Genomic DNA, 10,772 nt, shown 5'->3' with positions numbered 1-10,772 from the left:
TCTTAATCAAATGGCAAAATCAAATGATATAAACATCACACGAATGAACAACAACTGTCATATTCCTGACTTGGTACAGGCATTTTCAAATGTAGAAAATGGTGGATTTAACCTGGTTGTATAGCGCTAAACCTCTCACTTGTATGACAGTCACATTGAATTCCGTTATATTTACAACGATGCTTTAACAAAACAGACATAATAGGTAAAATAGTCAAAATATGGATACAGCAGTCATCACTGTGTTACAATCTCCAAACAAATAAACATATACAAAAAAGCACATAAAACATTTATCAAAGTAAAAAACACATTCATTGCTTCGTGTGATTGACGTCAGAAAATGAAAATTTGGTCGTTCAATGTTTATAAAAAAAAACAATAATTTTTACAATGACTTAATTTATTGTACCGTAGTGAATTAGATTTAATATCATTTTGTAACGATTATCAAGCTGTCTTCATATTTTTATTGTCGATCAGCTGATATTTTACAATATCAATATGCAGACAACCAGATAATCTATTTATCGTGTTGTATTTTTGCATTTTGCATGATTATGATAGAAATAAATGTTTGCTTTGTTTCACCTCAAAACGAAAGACGACAAGTTTGGGTCTAACTTATCGACGTCGGTTCTTTCAGTATGAGTTTGGTTATATATCCAGGTTCAAGTCGTTAAGGCCGGACCAATGTATTTGACTCACAAAGACGTGATATGTCATTTTATAAAGACCATAGAAGTATGATAAGGACAATGGGACGAACGATAACAATTATTATCTACAAAATTCAGAAACTTAAAATGCTTGTGTTGTAGGTTAACATGGCGTATCATTCACCAACACCGATACAAAGTTCAATTCCAGTTGATTTAAAAAGAAAAAAAAGTGAATTAGAATATTCGTCACATACAGGTGAGGATGTTAAATAGAAATTAAAAACCAATTTTTTAGAGAACAAGGTCTTTCCATAGCCAGAAATTTTTAGTGCTTTTGCTAATTTATATTCATGATATGTAAATGAGAATTGTATCACGTGATAAAAGTTTGAACTGGACTGGCTTGATATCACAAAATCTTTAAATCACAGATATTATAAGTTGCCCGTCACAGAGTCCTTATTTACAATCACTTTGATTGTTCCGTAAAGTTGTCAGGCGGTCAAAATCAAAACAATGAACGTGAATGTAGCGAATTTTTCATGCTTTCGTGACTTTATTCTTTTTGAAATAGGGGCATTTTAACTTTACGTGGAAACCTAGAGTTCAACGGCTACACATACAAGGTTTGGACCTGCTTATTTTTTTGACATTCAAGTTTCAAATTTCACCCCGGTAACCTGTTTTTCTAATGACCTTGTAAGCCAATTTTCAACACGAACTTGCAAATTTGACGTTTCAGCCATTTCAGCCGGTATTTTACACTGCAATTTTAAAAGCCTCTCGCGTCGATTTTTAAAACAGCTCAGGAACCTTGATTTTTGCAATAACAGTCATTATGTTTCGTTTAAATGGTGTATATTGTTGTGTATATTTATTTTCTGCCCCGGCAACCTGTCTATCACTTAAATTAAAATTAAAACAGACATTTTTTCAAAATTCCCTGTCATTTTAATATAATTTCCGTGACCCGTATCCGAGTTCTTTATTATGATATTCAAATAAGCAAAGTGGCGTTAATTTCTGGATATGCCAACAAAAAACATGAAAATATTAAAATCGAGTTTAAAATGTCATTTCTAGAGAAGAATGACATCTAACTGTGTGATGATTCCAAAAGATATAAAGCAAGCTTCAGGTTTAAGTTTTTGGTCAAGGTAGTTTTTGATGAAGTTGAAATCCAATCAACTTGAATTTTAGTACACATGTTCCGTATGATATGATCTTTCTAACTGAAATGCTAAATAGGATTTTTGAGCGCAATTTCACGGTCCATTAAACATAGAAAATGATAATGCTAGTGGAACATCTGTGTACTATGGACACATTCTTGTTCAATGTCCTATGGCTTGCAACTAAATGCACAAAGTTCCATATCTTTATCGTGCATACATATAATTTTAAAGCAAATGTTCAATTTACTTATGACCTTGACTTCAATTTCAAGGTAATAAACAAAGAAAATCAAATCACAAGACCGTGGATCTTTATCATTAATGATTAATAAGTTATATCACAATACGCATAATTCTTAATATAAGAGAGGCTTAAAGAGGGGCTAAATATACAAGAGGGATAGACGATTTCATAGATCAAACATTAACTGACAACATCATGGTTAAAAAAGAAAAAGGCAATTAAACAGAACAAAAAAATGAAAGTACACAAGACACAACATAGCAAAGTAAAGACTAACCAACACGAATCCCAAGAAAACTAGCGGTGATCTTAGGTATTCCGGAAGGGTAAGAATATCCTGCACCACATGTGGCACCCGTCGTGTTGCTCATGTTATTACAAACCCGATAAGTTGCAGGTAGGTCACATTCGTGAGAAGGGAACGGGATTGTAGTTACGACTTAAAGAACATATCCGTTATTATCTGTGAAACGGATATTTCAAAACGGTCAGCCAACTCGTCATGGCGTTCGTAAACTTTACGAAGGGATGATATAAACTTATCCATTTAAAACACTTTGTTTAATAGCTTCCTTGTGAGTAGCAAGTCTCTTTTAAGAAAATCCAAATAGCAAATTCAAGCCCGGGAATGTCGTATCAATTGGGATAGATACAATCCGTATGCTGGCGCTGCTGGCGCTGCTGGTGCTGCTGGTATGTTCCTTAGAAGTTCCTTAAACTCCCATTGTATGTCGACGCACGCTTTAACCCAAGTGCATGTGTTACGACAGGTAGCAACTAACAATTTGATAAAAATTAAAACCAATTGTTCAAAGAACAATTGGAGGTCTTTCCACTCATGAAGATCAATTTTGATATAGAACTATAAAAATTCAGTTTGAAATATCATATCTAGCGTCAAATGCACATTTTCCAAAAATATATAGTTAGTATACCTTTTTTTTAAATAAGGGAGATAAAGGAGTAGGTCCAGTAAGACCCCTTTTTGGCCCCAAAATTTAGCAGTTTTACAAAATTGTTTAAATGTTAACTTTTAGTAATTTATTGGACAGAAGAATACTTCTGCTACATAAATATGGGCTGTTTTCGAAAATAAAATGCAGTTATATTGTGTAGTAGCACCATACAGTCATGCTAAATTACTGAAATCTTCACATTTCTAGCTTTTTAGTTAAATTTTAATCGGTTTCCGTGTAAAAAGAAAGTGGCCGCATTCGTGTTCATCCTTAATACTGAAATGTTAGTTGTATTTGATAATACATAACATATAAAAAGGTTGAGAATGAACACGGATGCGGCCACTTTCATTTTTGAACAAAAAAAAAATCTAAAAAGTGACATTTTTCGCCGTATTTGGTAGATTTTTTATATTTGAGCTTGAATTAGATCGTTTTTAATGACTCAATCAGTTAAAATCGTTCACATAAACTAATTGAATCAATTGAAATAGACACTTAACGTGTTGTTTATTCTTTAGTTTTCTATGTTGTGTCATGTGTACTATTGTTTTTCTGTTTGTCTTTTTAATTTTTAGCCATGGCGTTGTCAGTTTGTTTTAGATTTATGAGTTTGACTGTCCTTTTGGTATCCTTCGTCCATCTTTTAAGTGTTTAAAAAGTAGTCAAAATCTTTCGTCAAATGAACCTGAAATTTGAGGCCAAAATTGGTCCTTACCGGACCAACTCCTTTAAAATATGTCTCTTCTGGTTTTATTTGATAGTGAACTTGATACTGATTCCAAAAATATTTTGTTCAACATACATTGAATAAGTTTTTCTATGGGCTAGTGTCTTGCAACGTAGTACAAAAGTATCAGGGCTTTATCATGAATATATATGAGGTAAAAGCAAAGGTCAAAAACTAGAAAGTCAATTTGACCTATGACCTTGAATTCAATTTCAAGGTCATAAACCAAGGGCTTCAAATCAAAAGACCATAGGTCTTTAAAATTATATAATGTTAAGCGGTAATATCATTATATGCCTAATGTTTAATATAAGAGGGGACAAAAATCCAATTTAATGTCAGCGTACCCTTAAAACAAAATGTATGTCGCAACTTGCAATTTAGTATAAATATGTTGTCGATATCTTATATGGGTTTTGAACCGGATTGAAAAGAGACCTTGACCTCTGACCTTGACCTAATTTTCTTATTTTTAGATCTAGAACCTCAAATCACAAGATCTTAGGTCATTATCACTTCTTGTTTACAAAATAGAAATGTATATCACTTATATCACATGCATAAGGGGAATTAACTCTCATATGGAGTGTTCATATTGCTTCGGTCAAAATCATGCGAAGGATATTACGAGCAATTTTATAAAAAAAAATTGTCGCTTTCTTTTATGGTTACGGAGGAGAAGTAGTCACAACGAAAACAGTGTTCTGGGAGATAACTCTTAGGCCACACCAATTTGATTCCCTGTTCGACGGACCCGCTTGCACCTATTTTTTTCAAAACAGAATTTTTTTATTTTTTTTTTTTTTATATTCCCGCTTCCCGCATCCGTAAATGAAATCACGTCCATTTCCCGCAGCGTGTTTTTTTTTTTTTTGTAAATATTATTAAAAGATATCAACATTTGTTTTTAAAATCACAGTTAACCTGTATATAACGATTTTAAACATAAAAGCACCCAACCAAACTGTGTAAGTATCTGTGAGAATATTTGTTTCAGCATGAAACCTATTTATCCAAAGTGGGAATGCTCCGAAATAAATTTATAACAGCGGAAATACCTGTAAAGAACAAAAAATTAGTTTCTTTCCCCCTTACTTAAATTCCCTATCAAAAAATGTTCGTTGTTAGAATAAAGTACAAAGAACTTCTAAAGGATTTGCCTTCAACTGCAATTATATTGTATGCTGGCGAAACAAAACTATCCATAGCCGCTGCATGTTTATGCACCTGCCCTGATTGATTCAGGAACCTGTCGTTCAACAGTTATCGTTTGTTGATGCTGTTCATTGGTATTTTCCTGTTTGGATATATAAATTAGATCGTTGGTTTTCCTGTTCGAATTGTGTACACTAATAATTTTGGGGTCCTTTATAGCTAGCTGCTTGGTCTGTATCAAAGCCCTGTGTAAAAGGCCGTACTTCGACCTGTGTCTGTTATTAATTTATCAGGTTCATAACAACCCTCCCTCAGAAAAGGGGTCATGTTACTGGTGTAGAAAAGAAAATGAAATACCAAGGATTTGTATAGTTCTTCTATACAAAACCTTTGAAAACTTAGAAATTTGTACTCAAAAAGAGGAGAGTTACATCATAATTTAAACAACTTTTTCTAAAAGAGGGGTCCACTAATTTTGAATAATATTAAACTATTAAAGTAAATTTATGTGGTTAACATGGTTAAAGTCCAGGAATATTACAACATTCTTGGACATGTTTTGACTATTTAAAACCAGATAGATATATAGTTCTTTGAGAAAATATGAGCCCTTTTGCACAAACAAATATATTATTACTTATATTGATCCCTCATAAAACATGTAAAAGTGATATTTATAACATTACGGGGTTGCCCCCAATCTGATTATGACTTGGATGGAGAATTGTCTCATTGTCAGTCACACATACATAGACCAGATTTAATTATTTCTTGGTGATCAGGGGAAAAATACTTCAGAAATTAAAGAAATGTCAAAGTACAAGTGATAAATCAAGTTTTAATATTGTCAAAACCTACTATTTAATGTTTACAAAAAAAAAATAAAATCGCTCGCCTTTACTTTTCAAGCTTCGCCTCAAAAATTTGCAAATTAAAATTTTTTTTATTAGAATTTTCGAATCGCTCGCGCGCCCTAAATTTTGGAGTCCAAAAATCCGTAAGCCAAGAAATTAAATTGGTGTGGCCTTACAAAGAAAATTGTTCGTCTCAGCAGGGTAAAATTTAAAAGCGCATGAACCAACGACACAATATGAGAAATATGTAAGCGGCATATTGCGAAATACTTATCACAAGATCAATATTTGTCGATATCTTTTACGGTTTTAGAAAAGATTTGAAATAAGCCAAAATCTAACTTAATAACATGACCTTGACCTTTGATCTTGACCTTTTATTAATTCTTTGGACCAATGACCTCAAATTAAAATACTCTAGATATCTATCACCTATGGTTTACCAGTTACAATTACATTTTGTTCTTATTAAAATACTATGGGAAATAACTCTCATACGGAGACTACGGGCCGCTTCGGTTAATATTACTCATAATATCCGGAGGATATAACCAGCAAATTGATGAAATTATTGTGTTGTAATCTTTAATGGTTGCGAAGTAGGTGCGCACACAAGACAAACAGTGTATTGGGTGACAGTAATAACAAGTGTTGCCTTAACAGTGTTTGTTTCAAAAGCACAAAACCTGTTCGATATCATATGCAAAAAATATAAGCAAAATCTTGTGAAACCACAAAGCACCGTAACAAAAAGGATGTGGGGGAAGAAGAACAAAATGATAATTAAAAAAAAATCATTAGATCTTTCCACAAAAATGTTAAAAGACCTTATAAAGCCAACAGTTGATTACCGATATATCAATTTCACAAATCAATAGTTTTGGGTAATATTTTGTAGAAATATATCATAAATTACATCTAAGCATAACCTTCACATACATGCCGAATTGACAGGGACATTTTTCTTTCAGTGGAAACAATGACGATTTCATTCTGAAAGTAAAACAAATCTAAAGTTTAAGAAAACTCTAAATTGTTCATTAGACATTTATTCAATTAAGAAACTACCACAGAGTCAATTTAGTTAATTTTATATGAACAGCTATACAGGAAATTAATGTTCTATTCTACAAGATGTCAAAAATGACCACGAGAACATTCGCATTGTTTTTGTGTTGATAATTTCAAAAACGTTGTGTCATAATTTTGATTTATCTTAATCACTTTAAAAAACGTAAATGCTATAAAATTATTCCTTTCAATCACTGAATAAAAAGTGATATTTAAAAAAATGTACACCAAAGAAATAATGGAAGTGGTGTGTTTCTTTTATTGTTGAGTATACTTTTGTACACTATGCGCCCTAAGAGAGTTCAAACAACTAGAATAAAAAAAATCATAATTACTGTACGATTATTCCAAATATTAACCATCTTCAAACTTTTGATTAGGGCCACCACATGACTTAGATGACGACAGAAAAAGATGGCTCGTGGTTGGAATTTGTTTGCACAATATCTTATCACCAGCTTTGAGAAAATATGTGGACACCGTTGTTACTAAACTTTACAGCTCGCTAAAGATAACTGATCAAATCGACTTGCAAACCCAACCAACACATTTACGAACATATGGCGCAGCGAATATCTACCTAAATTATGAGGCAATCAATAATAACAAGACAACCCATGGATATCGTTCAGTTCTATATGATTACAAAGTACAGAATGCTATTGATTTGTCGAAGCTATTCCTCCAAACAAACATGGCACATTACACAGCGATTGATGAATCATGTGATTCATCGGCTCTGCTTGGAATGATCGAAAAGATAGACAAGTTTCCTGGGAACGTGCAGATAGTTGCAAGGAATGTAAGAAAATACATTAATCTATATTCAAGGTTTGAAAATTTCAACTTTGATTAATCTAATGCGTGATTTTACAATGACGGTGTCGTGGCAATAACCTAGGATATAACAAACTCTGGAGTCGGCAATTCAGTGTTGTCACTTGGTACATTGATCCTCACTTTACAGCTGTTTATGTATTGTATACGTCTATTTTGCTTTCTCGTGTTTAATGGGTGTTTGAGATGATTTCATGGTTTCATAAAAAGTAGAAAGTCAGGATAATAAAAACAAATGGTTCATTTTGGCAAAAATGTAAGCCAAGAATGGATTCATATGGTCCACTTTATCTTCAAACTAGATTTCTATTTACGCATAGTCAATATCCAAAACAGTATTCAGTAACTTTTTATACGACCGCAAAAATGAAGAAAAAAATGTCGTATATTGGTATCACGTCGTCGTCGTCTGCGTAGTCGTCGTCGCCGCCAGCGTCGTCCAAGGACGGTTTGTTTCCGGATAATTACTTTTGAATAGGTAAAAAGAAATTAATAAAATTTTAACACAATGTTTATAACCACTAAAGAAAGCATGGGATTGATTTTGGGGGTAATGGTCTAGGAGTTAGGGCCCAAAGGGGCCAAAAAAGCATTTATCTAGTTTCAGGGCAAAGAGTTGCTTATTAGTATTTCAATTGTTCTGAAATTGTACCACAATGTTTAATACCATAAGTAGAAGGTTGGGATCTATCTAAAAGGGTTATTTGGTAAAAAGTCTAGTAATTAAGGGACAAAAACGGACCAATAACAATAATCTTTCTAGTTTCAAGACAATAACTTGTGTGTTACTGTATGGATCTCTCTGACATTGTATCAAAAGTTTCCATATAACACAGATAAGGCTTTGTGGCAGTTTGGGGTTAATTTTCCTGAATATGTAGGAATAAAGGGCCAAAAAGAAGCATTTTTCTAGTTTACAGACAATAACTTGTGTTTAAGTGTGTGGATCTCTATAGATTTTTACAAGAAGGTTCAATACCACTATAAGAAGGTTGGGATTGATTTTGGAAGTTATGGTCCCAATAGTTTAGGAAAAAGGGGCCAAAAAAGGGGCCCGAAATAATCATTTTTGTAGTTTTCAAACAATAACTTATGTTTTAGTGTATGTATCTCTCTGAAATTAATCCACAAGTTTCCATACCATGAAGAGATGGGTAGTATTGACTTGGGGGGCGGAGGGGTGTTACGACTCAAAATGTTACGGAATTAGGGGCAAAAAAGGGGAAACACTAGGTATTAATGGTGAATGGACAATTAAGACAATTTAAAAGCAGTGTAAAGGAGGTAATTCTAAAACATTGAACATACAATGCCTGGTCTTTTCGGATTTACCCTCTTCACACTACTTGCATATTATGTATAAAGAAATCTCAGGTTTTGTACTAATTGCAAAAAAAGGGGGGTAGTTGTTTTCAATTTTTTTTTTTCTCAAATTTCTCAAATTCCAAATGTTTGAATAGTTTAAATAAGAAATCTTTAATTGCAGAATATTGCACAATAGGTTTGTAAAATCTTGACATTTGTTTTGTGTCCGAAACTCAAATTATGTCAAAAATTTGATCGCAATACAAGTGCAGAGCTGTATCAAGCTTGAATGTTGTGTCCATACTTGTCCCAACTGTTCAGGATTCGACTTCTGCGGTCGTATACACCTTGTTAGTTAATAGAGATTTATACATTTGTCTAGCTTGATTAATTTATGGAAGTAACAGTGTTAACCAGCATTCACTTTAGAGATGACATAAACAACTCGCTTAATTCAATTTATGTTATTTTGTTTTTGATACACATCAATAAGCACACGAACATTCAATATCTTACATTAAGTTTTTATCTGCTACATTTGCGTATGACAATCTAAACTAAGCATCTCATCAGTGTACAATTTAGTCTATATGATTACAAATAAAAGTTCAGTTTTCAAGCCGAATTTTCATCCTGTTTCTTCATCTTGTACATATGTATTTTAAAATATCAATAACTCTCATCTTACCTTTAACAAGACCATGTATTATTAGTTACACCGAGTGCTACTTACATATACAATAAGAATGAGACCAATAAACCCTATATTGGGTGAGAGCAAAGCTCAACCCCCATATGAAAACTAATGACCCTTATAACCGTATTAGGCCTCTAGCACACGGCGTAAGACATTTATCTTGCAAACTGTTTAACATATGGCATATAAAAGTTATCATATCTTCCAAGAAGGGAACTTTCTCCATTGTTCTATACAGAAAATGACAAGTTTTGAGGTTTGATGTTAATAAAGGAATGACTGTAATATTTATATTTTTTCTGTCTATAAAGAAATAACATAAACAATGTGTTGCAGACTGAATAACCCGGAGTAAACCATGACAATACGTTGATGACGTCAGGGTCACATGACAAAATTATGTCTATGAGCTGATAAACATAACAACGATTGCCAATCAGAAGAAGCGTTACATCCCAAATTAAATTATTTGCATTTGTTTTCAGTCTTAACGTCAGATTTGTTATCTGTTGTTTGTGCGAAACGTTTCAGATTTTTCTTCAACGTCTTACTGTTATTATACTAATGATATTTTTAGAAATGTATAGAAGTTCAGATTAATATGTTTGTGTACTTTAGGTTAGGGCAGATGTACGAAATCCTTGGGCTCACTGCAATTTTACAGAGTGGGACACAATGAAGTACAATTCATCATTACAACAGATTGAAGATTTTATCTACCTTCTGAACTTAAATGCAGCTGAAAAGAGCCAATTCGTCGCCGAACTAAACAAATGGAAAACAAATGGTATTTAACTATATGCTTATTTTAAGAATTTAAGTTGTTTTAGTTTTTTTTTCCTAACTTTCATTTCATTTATCTTTTTAAATCAACTTTCCAAGTAATTTTATCATATATTTTAATGATAGGCTCAGATATCAGGCAATCAAATTACTAGATTTGTTTTTGAATCACATTTTTGTACCTTAATCAATGAGAAAACTATGATCGAATTTGTATGTCCGAAAGACCAGGGGTGTCTGTTTAAAGATGTCACACCTATGTTTGTATAAGAACCATCATGTAGTCAAAGGTAGATAAACTTT

At 32.7% G+C, this 10,772-nt stretch overlaps 1 long non-coding RNA gene across 1 annotated transcript; it reads left to right on the top strand.

Annotated features, from left to right (window-relative positions):
• Nucleotides 1-819: 819 nt before the first annotated feature.
• On the top strand, nucleotides 820-10,455 carry LOC143054049 (uncharacterized). The gene is made up of 3 exons (XR_012971550.1): nucleotides 820-918; nucleotides 7,228-7,649; nucleotides 10,305-10,455. It is a non-coding gene; the product is annotated as an uncharacterized LOC143054049 (long non-coding RNA).
• Nucleotides 10,456-10,772: the final 317 nt, after the last annotated feature.

Source organism: Mytilus galloprovincialis, chromosome 12 (assembly GCF_965363235.1).
Source record: "Mytilus galloprovincialis chromosome 12, xbMytGall1.hap1.1, whole genome shotgun sequence".
In the NCBI taxonomy this organism is placed as follows: Eukaryota; Metazoa; Mollusca; class Bivalvia; order Mytilida; family Mytilidae; genus Mytilus; species Mytilus galloprovincialis.
The sequence above is the reverse complement of the archived record's forward strand: the minus strand, read 5'-3'. Positions and strand labels throughout refer to the sequence as shown.